Source organism: Doryrhamphus excisus, linkage group LG11 (genome assembly GCF_037039965.1).
Source record: "Doryrhamphus excisus strain RoL-2023G ecotype Guam linkage group LG11, RoL_Dexc_Guam_v1.1, whole genome shotgun sequence".
Taxonomy (NCBI): Eukaryota; Metazoa; Chordata; class Actinopteri; order Syngnathiformes; family Syngnathidae; genus Doryrhamphus; species Doryrhamphus excisus.
The window spans coordinates 15,528,379-15,548,953 of NC_136367.1; the positions used below are offsets into that span (position 1 = coordinate 15,528,379).

General features: G+C 40.5%; 1 long non-coding RNA gene across 2 annotated transcripts in view; it reads left to right on the forward strand.

Annotated features, from left to right (window-relative positions):
• The first annotated feature begins 279 nt into the window (after window positions 1-279).
• Window positions 280-20,575, forward strand: part of LOC144901251 (uncharacterized) — a 53,119-nt gene continuing 32,823 nt past the window's right edge. For both annotated transcript variants that reach the window (XR_013629415.1, XR_013629416.1), the window contains exon 1: window positions 280-408. This is a non-coding gene — a long non-coding RNA (uncharacterized LOC144901251). The remainder of the gene's footprint in view (window positions 409-20,575) is intronic.

The following is a 20,575-nucleotide window of genomic DNA, read 5'->3' on the forward strand; positions in this document are numbered from 1 at the left end:
TTTACAACTGATAGTAATGCAGTAGCATTTTTTTTGTTCAATCAGATTTCAGCATCCGTGACATGTCCCTTTAACCATTAGCCATGAGACTGTTTCGTTTATCAGATTTCAGATAGCCTCACAGCTAGCAACGTCAGCATTTTCCCATGCTCTGATTGGCTGATGTCTGAAAGGCTTTGCTTAACACTCAAAGTTATTAATGTGCTTGAACGCCTAACACTTCCATCCATCCATCCATCCATTCCAAGTTGGGTTGCGGGGGCAGCAGTCTAAGCTTTAGACTAAGACTAAGACTTCCCTCTCCAGGGTCCTGAATCTTCCCTGAGGCCTCCTACCGGTTGGACTTGCCCTGAAGCATCCTGACCAGATGCCAGCTTGGTTTGCCAGTCAAGTGCATACGAGTGAGTGGTGAGTGTGAAATATATTTTTTTCATTTTGGATGTTTTTATCATGTTAATAGATATTGATTTTGAACTGCTACCGGTGATATTGTAATGATATATTAAAATATAAAAGGTTAACTGGGTTTCTTGTATTAGCGATATTGGTGTTCATTGCAATTCTGTAATGCAACAAAATGTTGTGTTGCATTTTTGTATATTATTGATGACTTATATCATTCCAACGTGATAATGGTGCTATAAGAGGTCACTTAATTCCTTACAGAATGCCCTGTAAAATATATTTACAAATAGTGAATATTATATTTACAAAGCCAAAACATGCTGACATCATACATAAGCTTTACCCACGCTGGCCGCAGTGCAGTACCTTGATTGTTCAAGAAATTGACGTCTAACACCTCTGTTCGATGTCGTCTTTGCTCCTGGAGAGTCATAAGCTGGAATTCATATGTACACCAAACCCTTCTGATGACTCTTCTCATTTATTTCGAATTATTGTAATTAAATACTCATAATAATTCTGGTCATATCTGTTGATGGCAATTCCGAGTGCTTCTCGAGAGGGGCAAACTTTGATGCTGAGCCTCCTGATCCCTGTGAGACTTTCATGTTAATAAATGAGATCTCCTGCAAAGCAATACTGCTTTAACCCTATGTATTATGGATGAGGCGAAAAAGAGAACGGCACTAAAAAGGAAGAATCACCTAGGCACACGTAAGTGCCAGAATCCAATCTTGGCTCCATTAGTGCAGGACAAATCCTATACAGTGAGAAGGGTCTCCATACGTTTCCATGAGAGAGCTCAGGAAACCATTATGGAAATGAAAGGGGACAAATCACACTTTACAGATCACTGCGTTAAGAAGGAACAAAATCTTGCTGCAGTATACTTTTGGAGGGTTGGACAACACACTTTGTTTTCTGGACTTCTGGACTTCTGACGATCTGTTTTTTTTTTGGTATTTGTGTCATTTTTAGCTACAAAAAGCTGTTTTATTGTTCATGTAGATCAAAGATCGTGCCTCTTTCTTTACTCTTCTCCATGAAATATTGCAGTCGAGCAGCATTCCATCATGTGCCAGCTCTTTATCGCCACTTCTTCTTTTCCAACAACCCCAAGAACTCATTCTAAGTAGACTCCAAGTCACAACAAGGTTATTCGGGAAGACAATTTGCCTGTGTTTTCCAATGTGTTAGCATCCCCTGCCAGCATATGCTCCATCACTGTTGGTACAGATCCTTACAAACAATCTCCCAAATGCTAATTGAGGTAATTAAAGCCGCAGCATCCAGAGCATACAGGTGCAGGTGGAAGACATTACTCATGTCGTCTTGCCCTTGGAGGTAACCCTCTCAATCTAACGAGGTAAACAAGACAAGTGAGTAATTTTTCACTGTTGTCTATGTAAAAAGGGGGAGTGAATAAGAAGCCATATTTCCCTAGTGGTCTGAGAGTGACATTGTTATCGTGTATGAAAACAATAAAGATTCCCTTCTTACCTCAATGCCAATATCTTTTGAATCATATTTGACTTTGTGGTCAGAAACGTCTTCAAGATTAATGTCGTTTTCCTGCTACAGATGGCGTCAAACCAGATTGTCAGGTTCAAAAACACTTAAATACAGAAATACAGAAGAGACAGACAACAATATTCAAAGTTACTCGCAGCGAGGAGAATGAAACAACATAAAACTCTTTTCGGGGGTCTTACTACATGGTCGTGCAACTCTAAGGAGGGGGGGCAGTTGCACAAGCTGTGTGTGTATATATAAGAGTAATTACTTTTATTGTTTTATGAGTTCTTATCTTGTCACATTATTGCAGGATTAACACGAACATCTGCAGGGTTGCTGTTGGCGCATCCAGGCACCTCCCAGGACCTGGGGGTTGCTGGGGGTCTCTGATCAGGGTCACAGAAACCTTCCTTCTATAAGGGTGATAACTAACACTATAATAATTCTATCTACATTTTATTCTACCACAGATGTGCTATATTCTGTTGTATTGAACCTTAATCAACTTAATTGTGAAAAGAAAATGCCATGCTCATAAATGCCACAGATAGAGCTTGGTAGCGATGGCAGCAGGCGTCTGACATTACGACTGAGACCGTGCAGACAGTGATTAGATTAATGCTCGTTAGGGAATATCTGTATCCGAACCACCCCCTCACCGAGCAACAGGAACCTTGGAAATTAAAAAAAGGGAAAGTAATCCTTCTCTGGCCTTCCATACATCAACTCCTGAGAAAAAACAGTTCATGCTAAATTAATGTACATGATGTTCCCAGTGTATTACCTATAGAGCGGGGATTCTTACCTGGTGGGTTGCCAGTCTTGCCCAAAAAAATATTGTGTAATGACCCAATGTTCGTGAATGCACCTCATGTCCGTGCTATTTGCTTGCTACACCACCACAAGGTGAGCATCATGTTTATGGGTGACATGGTCAAGTTTGAGCAGGAGGGGATGGAAAATGAGTGTGGACTTAACATGCCGTTCGTCCCACACACCGCTTTTTGACTTTATACGAGCATCTCACTGCTCCAGCTCACGTTGCGTTGCATGGAGGATTTCTGGTAGACAAGACCGGTATAGTTTCATGCCCAGTTTGATCAACAGTTGTCCCTTTTGAAACAGAAACTCCTTCTGACAGAGGGCACTGCCATATTCTTCTTATTCTTGGTCTTTGTTGTTTAAACTTTAAAAAAATTCTAAATTGTCAGACAACATACTGGTACAATGGTACATGTGTTGATAATATTTCATACACCATACATGTAAAAAGATGTTTTGACCTACATTGGTTTAGTTTTAGCATCTTTAATGCACAAAATGTATCAACGATGCTAAAATGTAAGCTCATTTAAATTTCAGCACAGTTCCTCATTCCTTTTTTTTTTTGGTGCGCTTTATTGGATTTCCATGGTGACATTCCCCCCCAAAAATAAATTAGATAACGATTTTAAAATCCACTGTTAAATCAAATGAACCCAATCTAAAGGTCACCGCTATTCTTGATGTTTCTGAAATATTCATTAGTCTTTACATGTGCTTGTCAAATGGATTCAGCGCAAATAAAATTATAGATCTTCATGAGGATGTTAAAATTGGTGTTGAGCCATTTCGACAGAGGTGTGGAAATGTTAATTTTGCGCGCTTTTATTTGGGAATGGCAGGAACTCAAGCTCATGGGTCTGTACACTAACAATCTTTTGCTTGCTGTCTTATATAAAATCCACAAATGTATGGTAAATAACATGAATAAAAGGATGTTGTGTTACAGGAAACCAGTGGCTCAATGTACCACTAGATTACAAGTGGTCCCATTTTGCAAACAGCTACTGGAAAATAAATCATATTTTGTGATCATATTGTGGCAAGACGAACTTGGGAGATTGTTAAGTTCGCCACCTGAGTTGAACCCCAGGAAATTATAAAAAAGGGGTGATCTCCACCTTGGCCACGCAGGTCAGATACCACTGGGCAGGATGTGTTCTCAAAACAATATTAACAAAATGAATCATAAAAAAAAATCACACACCAGTTCAAAACTAAGAAAAATTGGCAAAACAGGTAAAACGCAGGGCTGCGGGCTTACCATGTGGCAGGATAACCAAAAAGCGGGAAAGTAGGTCCTCAAATGAATCACCCGTGACATTACACAGCATCCTACAACAAAGAACTGATGTGGACTAAAAAAAAAAACAAAGAAAACCACAAATTATTTAATAAACTATGAAACCAGTAAATGAAGTACAATACGATAAACCCCAAAATATACACAAGTCAACATAATCAATGGAAAGTAAACCAAAATAACCATTCATTCATTTTCTACCGCTTTTCCTCACGGGGGTCGTGGGGGTGCTGGAGCCTATCCCAGCTGTCTTTGGGCGAGAGGCGGGGTACACCCTGGACTGGTCGCCAGCCAATCACAGGGCACCAAAATAACCAAAAATACCCAAAACATTTGATACATTGACAAGGAAGGCCGAGGAAAGAGCCCGGAATAAAAGTTAAGCTCATGTGTGACAGCACCTGTTGCATGTTTCCCACCTGTTCCAGTATTATTCCACGTGCCATATCTTAAATATCATGCAATTATGATTGTGCTACATATGTGTGTGTGTGTGTCAAGAAGGCCATCTACGGGAAGCTATTATACTGAAAATGCTCTAAATCCAGAGGTGTATTAACAATATCTAACACTCCCCACATTCAGTGTGTGGCCCTCAGGGGAAAACGTTTGGACAGCCCTGATGTAAACAAAGGCAAGTCGATAAAAAAAAAAAAAAAAACTAGTGAACTGGCATTGTTCGGCTACAAGCTTGAACTTTTAATGCAGTACTTAAGCCAATAAGGAACTTTTTTATTTCATAAAATATCAAACTATCATTCACACCGTTCAAACTCTTATTGTTATCTGCATTGGAAATATGGGGTAATAACTATAAAAGCAATCTTCACTTGCTAAATGTACTGCAAAAAAGGTCGGTCAGGATAATTCATAATGCATAATAAAAAGTAAGATATTTGAGAACAGTGGAATGTTTTATCAGAGCTTTTTCTTGTAGAAAATTGGAACCAAAGCGCCGTTTTTTTAATTTTTTTGTTTTTAATAAATGCGTTTTTTTGGAAAACCTGATGCGGCCCAGTTTCACCCAGACCCGAGCTCCAGTGGCCCCCAAGTAAATTGATTTTGAGACCCCTGCTCTACAACATATTCAAGACTGCAATACTGAGAACCGTCAAACAGTTTTCTGTATTTTAATTTTCAAATGATGAAATTGTCTGAAAGATGTCACAAAGTACAGCGCTTCTGGAGTCCCGCCTACACAGGGGTGTTACCCGTTCCTGAGTGGATCAGTGTGTGTGACGATTTCCGCATCCAACCAGCTCCAGTTTGTGCCAGTCAAGGGTGTGATGCATTCGTTATTTAATTCTACAGTACGTCTACTGTCTAATGCAAGTCAACTCTAACACCCGATGGTACTTTTGTTTCATTTCGGAAGGCACAATAACTGGGCAATTTAGATGTGATCCTCATGTGTCCTTCCGTCCCCTCGGATCATTGGGAAAGACGGCAGTCTTAATAATTGGTGCTTGGAAAGTCACGCTGCCTTTGTGACGCCTCTGCTTTTGCTGTCATTATAAGTGAATGTATTCACGACGTCTTTTTAAGTCATTTTAAGCTATGGGTTATGATCATTAGGATAAAAGGGTCTTACTTTACCAAGCCTGAGTTTGCCTTAAAGGGACAAACTTCAGAGAACACTTCTCTCTCTCAAAACTTTGTGCTCAAACTGAGGCAACTTTAATTATGCCTGTCATAAAGGCTTCACTTCCCTTTTGCTACCGAAAAGGCAAAACTCTGATCTTATGTGTCTGGAAAGGAGTTCCTCAGATGTTCTTTATGTGATGGCTGCCAGCTGCTGCTTCCAATGAGGACTGGTATCAGTTAGGCATCCATAGTGATGGTCAGTCCCGCCTCTTTCTGCATAATTATATAAAGCATCTCTGCTGTGCATTTCCTTCTGTGTTTCCATGTGAAAAGCAATGCTACTTAAATGGCACATTCATTCTGCCAGTTGTTTGTGAGCGACTTGGTTGCACGGTGGACGAGTGGTTAGCATGAATATAAAGAAAACAAATGCAATGCTACTTAAATGGCACATTCATTCTGCCAGTTGTTTGTGAGCGACTTGGCTGCACGGTGGTGGAGTGGTTAGCATGAATATAAAGAAAACAAATGCAATGCTACTTAAATGGCACATTCATTCTGCCAGTTGTTTGTGAGTGACTTGGTTGCACAGTGCTTGAGTGGTTAGCATGCATACAAAGACAACAATTGCAATGCTACTTAAATGGCACATTCATTCTGCCAGTTGTTTGAGCGACTTGATTTAAAATATGTACCAGTGAGGGCTGCACAGTGGATGAGTGGTTGGCATGGAGGTCACACAGCCAGAAGACCCGAGCTCGATTCCACCCTCGGCCATCTCTGTGTGGAGTACCCGGATAAAACCTACGCATGCACGGGAAGAACATGCAAACTCCACATAGAGATGGCCGAGGGTGGAATTGAACCCTGGTCTCCTAGCTGTGAGGTCGCCGCACTAACCACTCGCCCGCATAAAATAACATATTTCTGAAAAAACTTCAATGTTGCAAAAATAACTTTAAATTTCTGCAATGAAAAAGTAGAGTGGTTAGTGTGCAGACCTCACAGCTAGGAGACCAGGGTTCAATTCCACCCTCAGCCATCTCTGTGTAGAGTTTGCATGTTCTTCCCGTGCATGCGTGGGTTTTCTCCGGGTACTCCGGTTTCCTCCCACATTCCAAAAACATGCTAGGTTAATTGGCCACTCCAAATTGTCCATAGGTATGAATGTGAGTGTGAATGGATGTTTGTCTATATGTGCCCTGTGATTGGCTGGTGACCAGTCCAGGGTGGAAGACAGCTGGGATAGGCGAGTCGAAAATGTATGGATGTCGCAGCGACGTAAACCAAACTATTCTTGTTTTAAAAGCCCAGTGTTGCTTTTCTGCTAGTAATGAGAAAAAATACATTCAGCTTTCATGGAAGGTTATTGTGTAGTCGTTTGATGTAACGGGGTAGTTTGAAAGTGTACTGAAGTTTTTATTGTTGTTCCACGGTAAAGTGCTGTCATTAGTGCCTCTTGGATCAATACGCTCTTAACACAATGTCCATATTCACTTGAGTGCAGGGGGCCTTTAAAGAAGCTGTTAAAAAAGCAATAATGGCCAAAAAGACACAACTGCATGTCTCGTTGAACCGCCCTCGCCAAATGGACTCGCCCAGTGAGTGAGCTTGAACTCGAAAAATTTAGAGCTCATGAATAATTGCGGAACTAACATGACAACACTTTTAATGTAACATATTTCAGTCGGGAGGACTGCGTGCATGCAAGCTTGGGAAGCTCCCTGTGGAGACTTTGTTTCTCTCACTTCACGTATGAGGGAGTTATTTTCTTTAGGAGTGCATTAGGTTGAATGTCAAAGAGGCTCAGGTTGTTGTCAAAGTCATTAAAGCTGACCACTGGACTGGGGTCATGACCTGTCCCATTCTGCTGACAGGTTCAACACCATCTGTCCATCTCTTCCTATACCTCAAGATCACCAAAAAAAAAATCTATAACCTAGAGCATGGTTAAAATGCTAACCATGTTTAGAAAGCTTGCTGCTGCTGCCGCTTTCCTTCCCTACTGACATTTGCACAGAGCTTTCTGCTAGTACAGACAAGGAAGGCAAATGTTAGCAGTGCAGGCTGTTGTTGGTGTGTAGAACGGCCATAAGTACCCTTGTTTAATTCAAAGCATGAATTCCACTCTGCAGTCCTGTCTGCACAAACCACCTCTTTTTTATATATATATATATATATATATATTATATATATATATATAAACACACAAGCACAACCAGTGACTTTGTGTGCAACAACCACCCTAAATCAATGAAGAAAACCTTTCAGTTATGTTAAGGCCAGCCTGTTTTTTTTAGAGTTCTATTGATTTTTACATAAATGCAGATTCAAATATCCAACATTGTACTCTGACTTTTTTCCCCCCTGTCAGTTTCTCGACTTTTGGATGTAACCTAAGGCCTTTTTCAATCTACATGAATGATGCAGCACAGTTCCAGCCACCAACACAGCTCTAATTCCAATAGTGAGGAGGTAGAGTGGAAACTTAAGAAGAGGGCTAATAGTGACCTAGACTGGACTTATCAGACACACATAAATAAAATCAGTGATATACTGTATTTTCCGGACTATAAGTCACACTTTTTTTTTCATAAATACACACATTGCATGATGTGGGGACTCTATGGGACTGCCTTAACACTTTTGAGACTTTAGGCTTTCTTGCTAAATGAATGGTAGCCGTTAGCATATAAACTAATTTACTCATGTCTAAAGGCAAATCCACACATGGCATGATGTGGGGACTGCCTTAACACTTTTGGGACTTGAGGCTGTCTTGTTAGGTGCTAGCATGGTAGCCATTAACACACTGGGCCCGAGGTTCACAGCACAGGTTGCAAGCCCATCAAAATTTCCATGGAAATTTTCTACTTCAATATGTAATGCAATCACTACTGGGGAGGGTTTGTTAGGGTCCCTTGCCAAGGGTCCCCTCTGTAGTGTCTATCAGTCCTAACATCTATGGTATGCTTTTGAACATTCAGCCCACTGATACCAAGCCATCCATTTTCTACGCCGATTTTCCTCACTAAGGTAGCAAGGGTATGATGGAGCCTATCCCAGCTGACTTCACACTGGACTGGTCGCCAGCTCCACTGATACCCTGGTTCCTAAGTCAAGTGCTTCTAAAACTAAGCTACTCCCGCTGTTTTCAGGATGTCCATCCCTCCCTCTCCCCTTTTGTCCTGTCGGCCATGTTTTCTTCTGAATTGCTGCCAAGCTCTGTTTGCTTCTGTAATTAGGAGCCGTAAGCATGCTTTCAAAACTCCATTTTGAAAACGGCAAACGCTCCAGTGGTTTATTGATAACGCATTACCCCCTGCTGCAGTACTGTATGGAGATGTACAGGGAGTGCCTGCAGCCCTTTCAGGTGGATCGCCATACAGGCTCTTTCACCGCAAGATGAAATAGCAAAATGTTATTACACCACCATATATAATAGACTACAAAAGCCAAATATTGGCGCACACACGAGTACCAAAAAATACACCAAAAATACACAGAAAAAGGCTATATTCAGTTGATGGAATAATGTGGCTATTAATGCGATGCTGGTGCTACAGGCAGGTTTTCCAGGGTTCCTTAATATTTAAACGTGACACTGGTGACCCTCCACATTTGCGAGGTATCACCGCACATCAGTCTCCATGGTGTGTATCAATGACACCCCTTAATGGTATGTGCACTGGGATTTATATTTTCAATTAATCTGCAAATGATATGATTATCTGCGGCACTGTGCTCGGGTTCTTTTTGAAATGACTTGCACTGCTCATTTTGTTTCCCCTGCTAAGATAATCGGGTGAGTGGAAAACCCTGCTTGTGCACGGAGAATGTCAATATCTGTCGACTTGTCAACACCCTCAGTCCTCCCACAATTTCACCTAGTTGAGAAGAGTAACTGTAAAAGCTATTTTATATAATAAAAACATAAAATCTGTATTATGCAGTGTACTGTATGGATCCAACAGCCACTTGCATGTAAACCCGTGCAAACAGAAAGAAACGCTACTCATTGAATATGAATTATTGATTCGAACATGTCAGCATGTCAACGTGGAGATGTTGCAGGCCGCCGCTGTGGGAAACTGGGATATACCGTATGAGTGTGTTTACCTGGAAGTTTGAACTGTCCTAATGTTTACAGAACAATGAATAACAACGCTCTCAGAAGGCAAGAGGCGTTCAAAGATTGCTTGGTAAGTGATAGTCTTCAACATGGAACGGTATTGAAAACAAAATGTCCATAAAATGAGGCTAGAAACATTTTCAGTGGATGTTGATGTTTACTATACCTCTCTGTAGCAGATGTGTAAATACATTATTTTCTTTTTTACTTTTATATAAAACTCTTTGGTAAATGAATCTAACTGGGTATATGAATCCCTCACTTATCACAGTGAATAGGCTCCAGACCCGGCTATTTATAAATCATAATAATTAGTCAGAGTCAGTGTACGGTCTTCTAAATATGGTTTTTAACCTCTCAACGAACTTATTGCCTCGCGGCTACATTAGCTTAATAATTTGGGGGGAGGGGTCGTCTATATGAAAACAAAACAACAACACAGCCACAGCAAGTTAACGCATCACATAAATCAACTTGTTGATAAACATCAGCTAATCGCAAAACATTCCACATAATTTAAAATAGTTCATTCCTAATGCCCACAAAGCATGCTGGGTAGTCCAGCTACAACAATACATAAAATTCATATGAATGAAAACAAAACAACACATCCACAGCAAGTTAACACATCACATGAATCAACTACTTGAGAAACATCAGCTAATCGCAAAAACATTCTACATAACTTAAAATTGTTCATTCCTAATGCCCACAAAGCATGCTGGGTAGTCCAGCTACAACAATACATTAAATTCATATAAATGAAAACAAAACAACACATCCACAGCAAGTTAACGCATCACATAAATCAACTACTTGAAAAACATCAGCTAATCGCAAAACATTCCACATAATTTAAAATAGTTCATTCCTAATGCCCACAAAGCATGCTGGGTAGTCCAGCTACAACAATACATAAAATTCATATGAATGAAAACAAAACAACACATCCACAGCAAGTTAACACATCACATGAATCAACTACTTGAGAAACATCAGCTAATCGCAAAAACATTCTACATAACTTAAAATTGTTAATTCCAAATGCCCACAAAGCATGCTGGGTAGTCCAGCTACAACAATACATAAAATTCATATGAATGAAAACAAAACAACAACACATCCACAGCAAGTTAACGCATCACATGAATCAACTACTTGATAAACATCAGCTAATCGCAAAACATTCCACATAATTTAAAATAGTTCATTCCTAATGCCCACAAAGCATGCTGGGTAGTCCAGCTACAACAATACATAAAATTTGTATAAATGAAAACAAAACAACACATCCACAGCAAGTTAACGCATCACATAAATCAACTACTTGAGAAACATCAGCTAATCGCAAAACATTCCACATGCCTTAAAATAGTTCATTCCAAATGCCCACAAAGCATGCTGGGTAGTGCAGCTACAACAATAACACAAAGTATGAACAATAATATGTTAACTGCTCCTTGTTTACTTTGTCGATGACCTCCTCAACATGTTTTGCAATCAAGCAAAAATGCAACAAACACAGCAAAATGGCGGAATGTTTATTGTCAGGCTACGGGATCTGTGACCTGACACAATAAATAGATGGCCACCACTTTAAACATAGTGATATACCGAGCTAACTAGTTAGCCTTCAGTTAATTTATTCAAAATATAAGAATGGCTTTAATTGATTGAGGAAGGACCAAATAAGCAGCCAATAAAAAAACAAAACAGTAATCATTTATGAATTAATTTAAAAAAAACGTGATTAAGTGAGGGAGCGATATTGGAACTGTGATGTAGAGAGGGACGCCTTGTAGTCGAAATTCATGTCCTCCCTGGGCAGCAATTGCTGCTCAATACGACATTGGCATAAAACGGGAGTACATAACATTCTGAGAGAAATTCTCACATCATATTAGAGATATTTAAAAAGAAATTGACTGAGCGTCGTTGTCTAAAAGTGGAAAAGTAGTTTCATTGATGCATGTGGTTCATTTCTTTTCTTCATTTGGTAGCAGAGCATCTCAGTCGGCAACAGATAACCATTTTTTTTTTTTTTTTTTACAGCAGATTGAAAGCATGAATAGAACCGAGGTTTGATAGTCACATTTGTAATATTCCCCAAACATTTTATAATAAAACATGGAACTGTCACACAAGCAGAATCTGTACTAGAAATCCCCAAAACATCACTTCTAAAATATATTTCTGTGGTACTATTCTGGAGATAATTTCAGAGAGAGAAATTGGATTATGACTTGCAATCATAAATTTAACATCGCCTCTTAGCTTTGTTTTCATCTCTACTTACTCCTGAGGGAAATATTAGTTTTTACTAGCTCAATAATGCAATATTCGCAAAAAGTAACACCTCCCTCTCACCAGCACAAATTATTATTATAAGATATTTGGCAGCTGCCAAATGACACTAGAAATTTGCTTTATGAGGTCATTATAGAAAGAAAAGTATATTTGCTCACCAAAATACTGAAGTGGTGGAGGATTATTTATACATTTCTATATGGAGTTTCATGTAACACATAATGATTTAATCTATACTTGATATTACATAATTCTGTTTACTGCACTGGCTGCACATTGGTTGAGTGGTTTGTGTGCAGGCCTCGCAGCTAGGAGACCCGAGTTCAATTCCACCATTGGCCATCTCTGTGTGAAGTTTGCATGTTCTCTCTTTTTAAAAAAAATAATCTGGTTGCAGGGTGCCCGAGTGGTTAGGCCACACAGCTAGGAGACTCGGGTTCGAGTCCCCCTTCTGGGCATCTCTCTGTGGAGTTTGCGTGGGTTTTCTCCGGGTACTCCAGTTTCCTCCCACATTCCAAAAACATGCTAGGTTAATTGGCGACTCCAAATTGTACATAGGTATGAATGTGAGTGTGAATGGTTGTTTGTCTATATGTGCCCTGTAATTGGCTGGCCACCAGTCCAGGGTGTACCTCGCCTCTTGCCCAAAGACAGCTGGGATAGGCTCCAGCACCCCCCCAAATGAATGAATGAATGATTACTGTATTGTCATCTGGCTGCAGGGTGGACGAGTTGGGAGCTGGGAGACTCGGGTTCGATTCCCTATCTCTGTGTGGAGTTTGCGTGGGTTTTCTCCAGGTACTCCGGTTTCCTCCCACATTCCAAAAACATGCTAGGTTAATTGGCCACTCCAAATTGTCCATAGGTATGAATGTGAGTGTGAATGGTTGTTTGTCTATATGTGCCCTGTGATTGGCTGGCCACCAGCACCCCTGCAACCCTCATGAAGATAAGCGGTAGAAAATGAATGAATGTTTACTGCACCAAATGTACACATTTTTTAAGTGTTGACTCACCACACCAGCCTGTAAACACACACACACACACACACACACAAGTGTGTATCACAGTCTCACCGAGGTGTTGAAGTGACAAAACTTTTTGAAGTGTTAACAGAAGAGAAGCATGCACAAGATCGGGCTGTGTTAGCGACTAAGTGCACGAAAGCGGGTAGAGAAACAGCTTGCCATCCCTCACGATCATAATCTCCTCTGTGCTACTTACTGCACACCTCAATATCCAAGGCAACACCAGTCAGATTGTAGCTTTGACAAGTATGGATTGCTTAACAGCAGCTGGCGAATCCTCAACCCACAGGCACATGAGCACATCTCACTCTAATTAGATTTATTTGCTGCCTCCATAGAATTTGCCTTTACCATCACCATTCACTTTGAACGTGTCATGTGAGTTCAGTGGATTCCTTCTGTGGGCTGCGGATAGACTGGAGATGGAGATGACGGGAAGATTGAGCATGATGATGTTTTAACAGAATAATTAAATATAGACAGAGGTCTTAGGACAGATTTTCATCTGTTTAATCAGAAATTACGGTATTTTTACGCAGGGTACATATCGACAATGTTTTTTTCCTCGTCTTTCACCTCCAAGAAACAGGAAAGGGGTTCACTCAATGTATTGCTTTCCAGCACCTCTTTGTCTTGGTGGACGGAGGCGGGGCCGCTAGCGTGCAGAAGAGTATAACAATTGAAATCTTTTATGTTTTTTTTTTTTGCAATAATGCAATAATTATCAATAAGAAATATATTGTAATGTCCACTGAAGGAGTGTGTTTCTGTTGCTGTGTGTTCTCATTAACAGTCAAATTCACTCAGTAATTGTCCTTAAACCCACAGAAATGTAATTATAACAACAAATGTAAGCGAATGGGACCTTTCACACAATGTTCTTTTTTTAGTTTAGTTTATTCATTCATTCATTTTCTACCACTTTTCCTCACGAGGGTCGCAGGGGGTGCTGGAGCCTATCCCAGCTGTCTTTGGGTGAGAGGCGGTGTACACCCCTGGACTGGTGGCCAGCCAATCACAGGGCACATATAGACAAACAACCATTCACACTCACATTCATACCTATGGACAATTTGGAGTGGCAAATTAACCTAGCATGTTTTTGGAATGGAAAACCCACGCATGCATGGGGAGAACATGCAAACTCCGAGGGTGGAATTGAACCTTGGTCTCCTAGCTGTGAGGTCTGCGCGCTAACCACTCAATCACCATGCAGCCTAGTTTAGTTTATTTTGAACATAAAAAAAACCATTCTGAGTACAACAAACCAACCAAAACCAATACAAAATAAAAGAAAATAATTATGTATACATACACATGTTTAAAAGGGAGTGGGATGAAGTCAAAACGTATCAATTCCCAACCACCCAAATTCCAACCTCATTCCAACAAAAACATACATTAACCCTTATCATCACAGAACCAACCACCCTCACCCAGCCCAAGGCATCTAACCCTTGCGCCAAGAGCAACCATTCATTCATTAATTTTCTACCGCTTTTTCCTCACAAGGGTCGTGGGGGTGCTGGAGCCTATCCCAGCTGTCTTGGGGCGAGAGGCGGGGTACACCCTGGACTAGACAAACAACCATTCACACTCACATTCATACCTATGGACAATTTGGAGTCACCAATTAACCTAGCATGTTTTTGGAATCTGGGAAGAAACCGGAGTACCCGGAGAAAACCCACGCATGCACGGGGGAGAACATGCAAACTCCACACAGAGATGGCCGAGGGTGGAATTGAACCCTGGTCTCTGATCTGTGAGATCTGCGCGCTAACCACTCGTCCGCCGTGCCGCCCCAAGATCAACCAGTTTGTTAATAATCCTCCTACAATACATAGTCTAGTCACATTTTTTTTTCTAGTCAAAGATTTTATAAAGAATTTAAAAAAAATAAGGCACTGTGAAAAAAATAATAAAGAAAAACTTCCAGAAAGTTTTGATCCTAGGACAGCAGCAGAGGTTTTATCCATGCTGGCAACATGCTTTTACTTGTTGGAGAGCATATGCCATCCAAGCCTCCTACCTATTATCTAAACTGCCTCTCCTGTGCGGGGTTGCAGGGTCACGTCCCTTTCAAAACATTCCCTTTAAGGATGCATCAGAAGAGTGTTTTACTAAAATATTGTACCGCGGACCTTTTTACTTTTTGAAGTAACCCTGGCAAGTTGTGCTTGGCCCCCGTGTGAGTGAAAGGCGGTTTTAGCCTTGTACTGACCTTCGGGCATGAATAGGGATTAGTCTGTATGGATTCTGCAAGGATATAAAGCGGCGAAGTCAAGACAGGGCATTTCTCGCTCATATCTCAGGCAGCACTTGTACTTTGTTTTTAAAAAATGTCCGCAACAGAAAAAAAAAATAATCTCACAATAGTTGGAGGTTATTTCAGGTAAAACCATATTCGTTTTTTAAAAATCTAAATCTCTCTCTCATGGATAATCTAACCATCCTAACATAGAGCTGAACAGGAGCACTCAGATTGTGCAAAATGATAAAACTCAAGGGAGGAGAGTTTCAGAGTGAGAAATGAAGGGGGCAAGGGGTGAGCTGCAGACTTGATAGATTCAATTTTATGGCCAAGAGGAATTTGAAAATCCATCACATATGGGCTAGAGATCATCGCAAACCAGCCTTCTACACCCTTTTCCCCCCTTTTGATTCAAGTAAGTATCAGGGAATAGGAGACATATCCCCACCCTTTTGCTGAAAGAAAAATAGAACTTTACAGCAATCTGCTGAATTAGCACTCATGTAGTCAGTTTTGTTTTTTACCTGTTAATTGCATGCGCGATGAAAAGAGCACAGAAAAAAGCATCATACAGTATCAAACAGTCACGACTCGTGCTTTTGTATACGCAGACCACCAAAGCTGTCATTATCATCACAGAGTCCTGTATGGGAGCATATTACATGTAGAGGCCATTTATGTGTTCATTGTCAGGTGTCACATTTTGTGAGTGAGGTGGTGTTTGGTGCATACGCATTGACGTGTAAGGATGATGGTTTATGGAGATGGAAACATTGCAATTTTTTATTCAACTCCATTTTCACATCATCTCCATCTCACCCTGTCTGCGTGGCTTCTGTTGTCTCATTCATGTCGCCATGGAGATCTGGTGTATCATTAAAACATCCTCCCTCGTATGGTGTGTCAATTAGCAGCTGTTGGACACAGTTGGATCCAGGTTTCCCGTAAAGCGTTCCTTGCAGCATGGTTTCTTCGACATAATCATTTCTACTTTGTGGCACAATTCCAAGAGATTCTCTGCACGTCTAAAATTGGACTCCTTTTCCTGTGTTGAGGCTGTGTGAGCGTTCACCACCACCATGTTTGGAAAATCAAGTGAAGGACATAGTAAGTACGTACTTGCTGTGATTGGTCCTTAGAATATTCCATCTCCATGGTGATGACCAATGAATCAGTCCATCACTTTGCCAGGATAGAAGTTAGTCAAACGATTAACTTAAAAAATATGATCAATTGGTTGTCAAGTAAATTAATCATAATTAATCTTGCAACTACAGCGGCAAGAAAAAGTATGTGAACCCTTTGGGTTTTCTTGGATTTATTCATTTCATTTTCTACCGCTTTTCCTCACAAGGGTCACGGGGGTGCTGGAGCCTACCCCAGCTGTCTTCAGGCGAGAGGCGGGGTAAGACCTGGACTGGTCGCCAGCCAATCACAGGGCACATATAGACAAACAACCATTCACACTCACATTGGCTTTCTTGGATTTCTGCATAAATTAGTCATAAAATTTAATTTTAAAATTAATTTAAATCACAACATTAAAAATGTACATTCTCCTGAAGTAATACTCCACAAAAAGTATATGTTTTGATTTTTTTTAACGAACACAAGATGTTAACATGGAAGGCGGTGGAAAAAGTATGTGAACTTTAACATTTAATAACATTTAGTAAATGCAGAATTGGGGGTAGCAGAGATGAGGGTGTTGAGGTTCTCATTGGGAGTGACCAGGATGGATAGGATCAGGAAGGAGTACATCGGAGGGACATTACATGTTAGAGGCCTTGGAGATAAAGTCCTGTAGGCCAGACTTAGATAGTTGGGACATGTCCAGAGGAGAGATAGTGAATATATTGGTAGAAGGAGGCTGAGGTTCTCATTGGGAGTGACCAGGATGGATAGGATCAGGAAGGAGTACATCAGAGGGGCATTACATGTTGAGATGGTTGGGACTTCTGTCTTCCATCATGACAGAGAGGTGTAGCTTGCACGTGTTAATTTTTTTTAATGTTAAAGTAATTAATTAAATGGCTTAGTCGCTGATATTTTTGACATCCCTAATAATTTGTCAGTAAAACATGTTTTTGAAACCTTATTTTGTCCTGAATATTTATTTGTCACCTTTTCCTGTGACCATCGCTCAGCAAGCGAAACAGTCGGGCCCCAGTTGGAGTTCGTACGTCAGTGCTATTGGAGATAGGTGTGTCTAATTAACACTCCTGCGTGGTGCTATACGGCGCGGCGGTTGCGCCGAGACACCTGTCCTGTCACAAAGCTTTTAACCACAAGAGCGAGACCACCGCCAACATTTGACGCATCTCTTCCAAAACCCCGGCACTCAGCAGTTATCCTTGTCATGTAAAGATGACACGGAGCAGGTGTTTCAGGACAGTATGATGCAGCGTTACCCAAGGGGGTGTTGCTAGCGTTGATCGGTCCACATGTATAATGAGGCACATAAACAGATGGCGGAGCACCGAAATTAAATGTTTGTGATTTCTTTAAAAAAAAAAAAAAACGCTCATCTCCGTCTGCCAGAATGAATGGAACGATGCTTTGTTGGTACAATGTTTATCAGGGAGGATGCTTCGGAAATTTGCATTTGTATTTCGCTTATCATAATCATCATGATACCGAACAAGATTAGTAACAGGAAGTGCAGTGAAGGGAAAAGAGGGCAAATATGTTCTGCATGTGTGCTCATGCACATAGCAGGGAATATTATTTGTTCCACATAATGTTTTTTAATCACACTTGTGGGTGTGTGCTGATGTGAGGACTATTGTTAAAGTGGGCTTTTAGCAGTCAATCAGCTTCCTTTTGACCTATCTGACCCTGTGTCCCTGGCTGGGTTCCAAGGATCCCACAGTTCCATCTTCTCTGCCAGCGTGGTCTCACAAATCCATTTCTTAACACAGCCATTTTTTTTTTAATATTTTTTTTTAGTTCCACTGACACCACAAACACATACATTCATGATCTGGGCTTATTTTCTGTGTAAGGAGTTAACTACATGCTCCTCTGTTGTCTGCAGATGTAACAATTTATTCTGAGTCTGTTTACTTTAATATTCGGGCTGCGACTGTCATGTTTAATTTATATGCTGTTTGTTCAAAGTGCACACACGCGCTGCCATTCCCTCTAAATTGTTTGTGTAATACCTTAGATAGCATGCAATATTTTTATGCCGCAAAGCTACATTTTATATCTTGCATTTATTGAAATGTTGATTATTACCGCCAGGGACCTTTTTATATTTATTGGTCATCTATCAAGGTATTGTTACCCAGCAAGGTAAGGTAGAGATGAGTGTTAAGGCTTTATATTACAGCAAAGTAGCAGTATTATTACTGTTGATTTTGCTGCATCACGTAGCACATTTTTAGTGTCGGTCAAACTCAGCACATGTTTTCTGGTATGCCATTTAACTAACGGGAATCTAAGGAGGGAATCAAACTCGGGTCTCCTAGCTGTGTGACCAAACCACTCCATCACCGTGCAGCCAAATGACAATTAAATTTTTAATACGTTACACTATTCTACACTCTGTGTGTATGCTACTAGGCCCCGCCTCTACCCTCCGAGACACAGACGATATATGACTATAGTACTAATATTTTGACTTTGTGGCTGGGTATGGAATACAGTTTGTTCCAAGTAGGGATGGGTATTAAACAACATTTTTGTGTTTGTTTATGCCAAAATGAACAGTCTTTGAGACGGTAAATGTGATGATTGGTTGGATTGTTATATAATAATTTCTCCACTACCTCATTTTCTCAGCCTAACATGACCAAAGTAATAATGGATAACTTACCTACCGATGACAGTTCATGCAAGACGCGGTTTTAATGACAACTCCTCCTGACTGCTCTCCCACGGAAAGTTGTGTGCTGCAGCGAAAGCGGCCGTTCATTGTTACCTCATTTTTTTTTTAGAATACCTTTATTATTACATTCAGTGCAGCAAAAAGGGGTTTTTAGATCTGGTCAGTGCATATATTGAAATCTAATTACATACTGTAGCAAACGTAGACGAACATTTCCTCAATATAGGCAATAACCGTAGCATCCTTCTCTAATGTGATCTTTGTTTGCTCACTTCACTCAGCAGAAATGTTGTTGTTTCTATTGATGAGCTATAGAATTACGTATATATTATACACCCATCCATATTCCATACAATGTATGTCTTTTGGCATCTCCTTGAACCTCCTATATATTGTTCATTTCTTTAACACTTGGAAAAGATGCTGCTAAATATGGGATGGGAGGGGGGATTGTGCGTGGGAACAGCATGGCAATGGGGGAAGGGTGAGAAGGTTAGTCTGTTTGTATATATATGTGTGTGTATGTGTGTAGGTTTTGCTATGGGGGGGTTGGGTTGGTTGCCGGTGGGACCTGCCTCTCAGTGTAATTGAAAAATGTGACCTGGAAAATGTTTGCCCAGCGGAGCATGAAAGTTACCTCCACATCGATGGAGGTGTGCTCCGAGACGGCTCACCTGCCCCCCTGACAGCAAGAGCCTTGTATTGGGCGGGGGCTCACGTGAAGAGCCACTTTAAACCCCTGCTATGAGCAGAAAAATTAATTATTTAATATGAATCCTAAAGTGACCAGGAAAATGCAAAATAATTCATGCATAATCCCCTCAAGATTGACCTTAACAAGGACTCCTGGTGTGCTCCTCAAGTGTACATTTCACTGTGCATATTTCAAGTAATCCTCACAGAAAAATAAGGAATTTCAATTTTCGACCGGGTATGCACATTGAAAATATGCTAACTGAGGTCTCCCGTATTGGAAGAGGTTGCTGGAAAACATATTTGATGTACCAGGATAAGAAAAGAAGGAGCAACTTGAACTGTATAAGCAGATGATTTTTAGTATTCATATTTTTCTCATTCAATTAGATTCAAATTTGCTTCATTGGTGTAAACTAACTGTAACTATCCCCAGGTCTCGCACACATCTTCACCAATCCTCTTACGTACCAAGGGCATGCCGTCTATGGAACTCGCTGCCAGCTCACACCTTTCCCACCTTACCAAATATGGATATATTCAAGAAAAATATTAATCAGCATTTAGTTGCTATTTTGACTTAAAATAATTAGTATTATTTCGGTCCTTAAATGGAAATTAACTTTAGCTTAGTGGACCGCTTTTCATCAATTCTCTGATGGCAACACCGGGTCCCTTAGTTATTGTAAAAAAAAAAAAA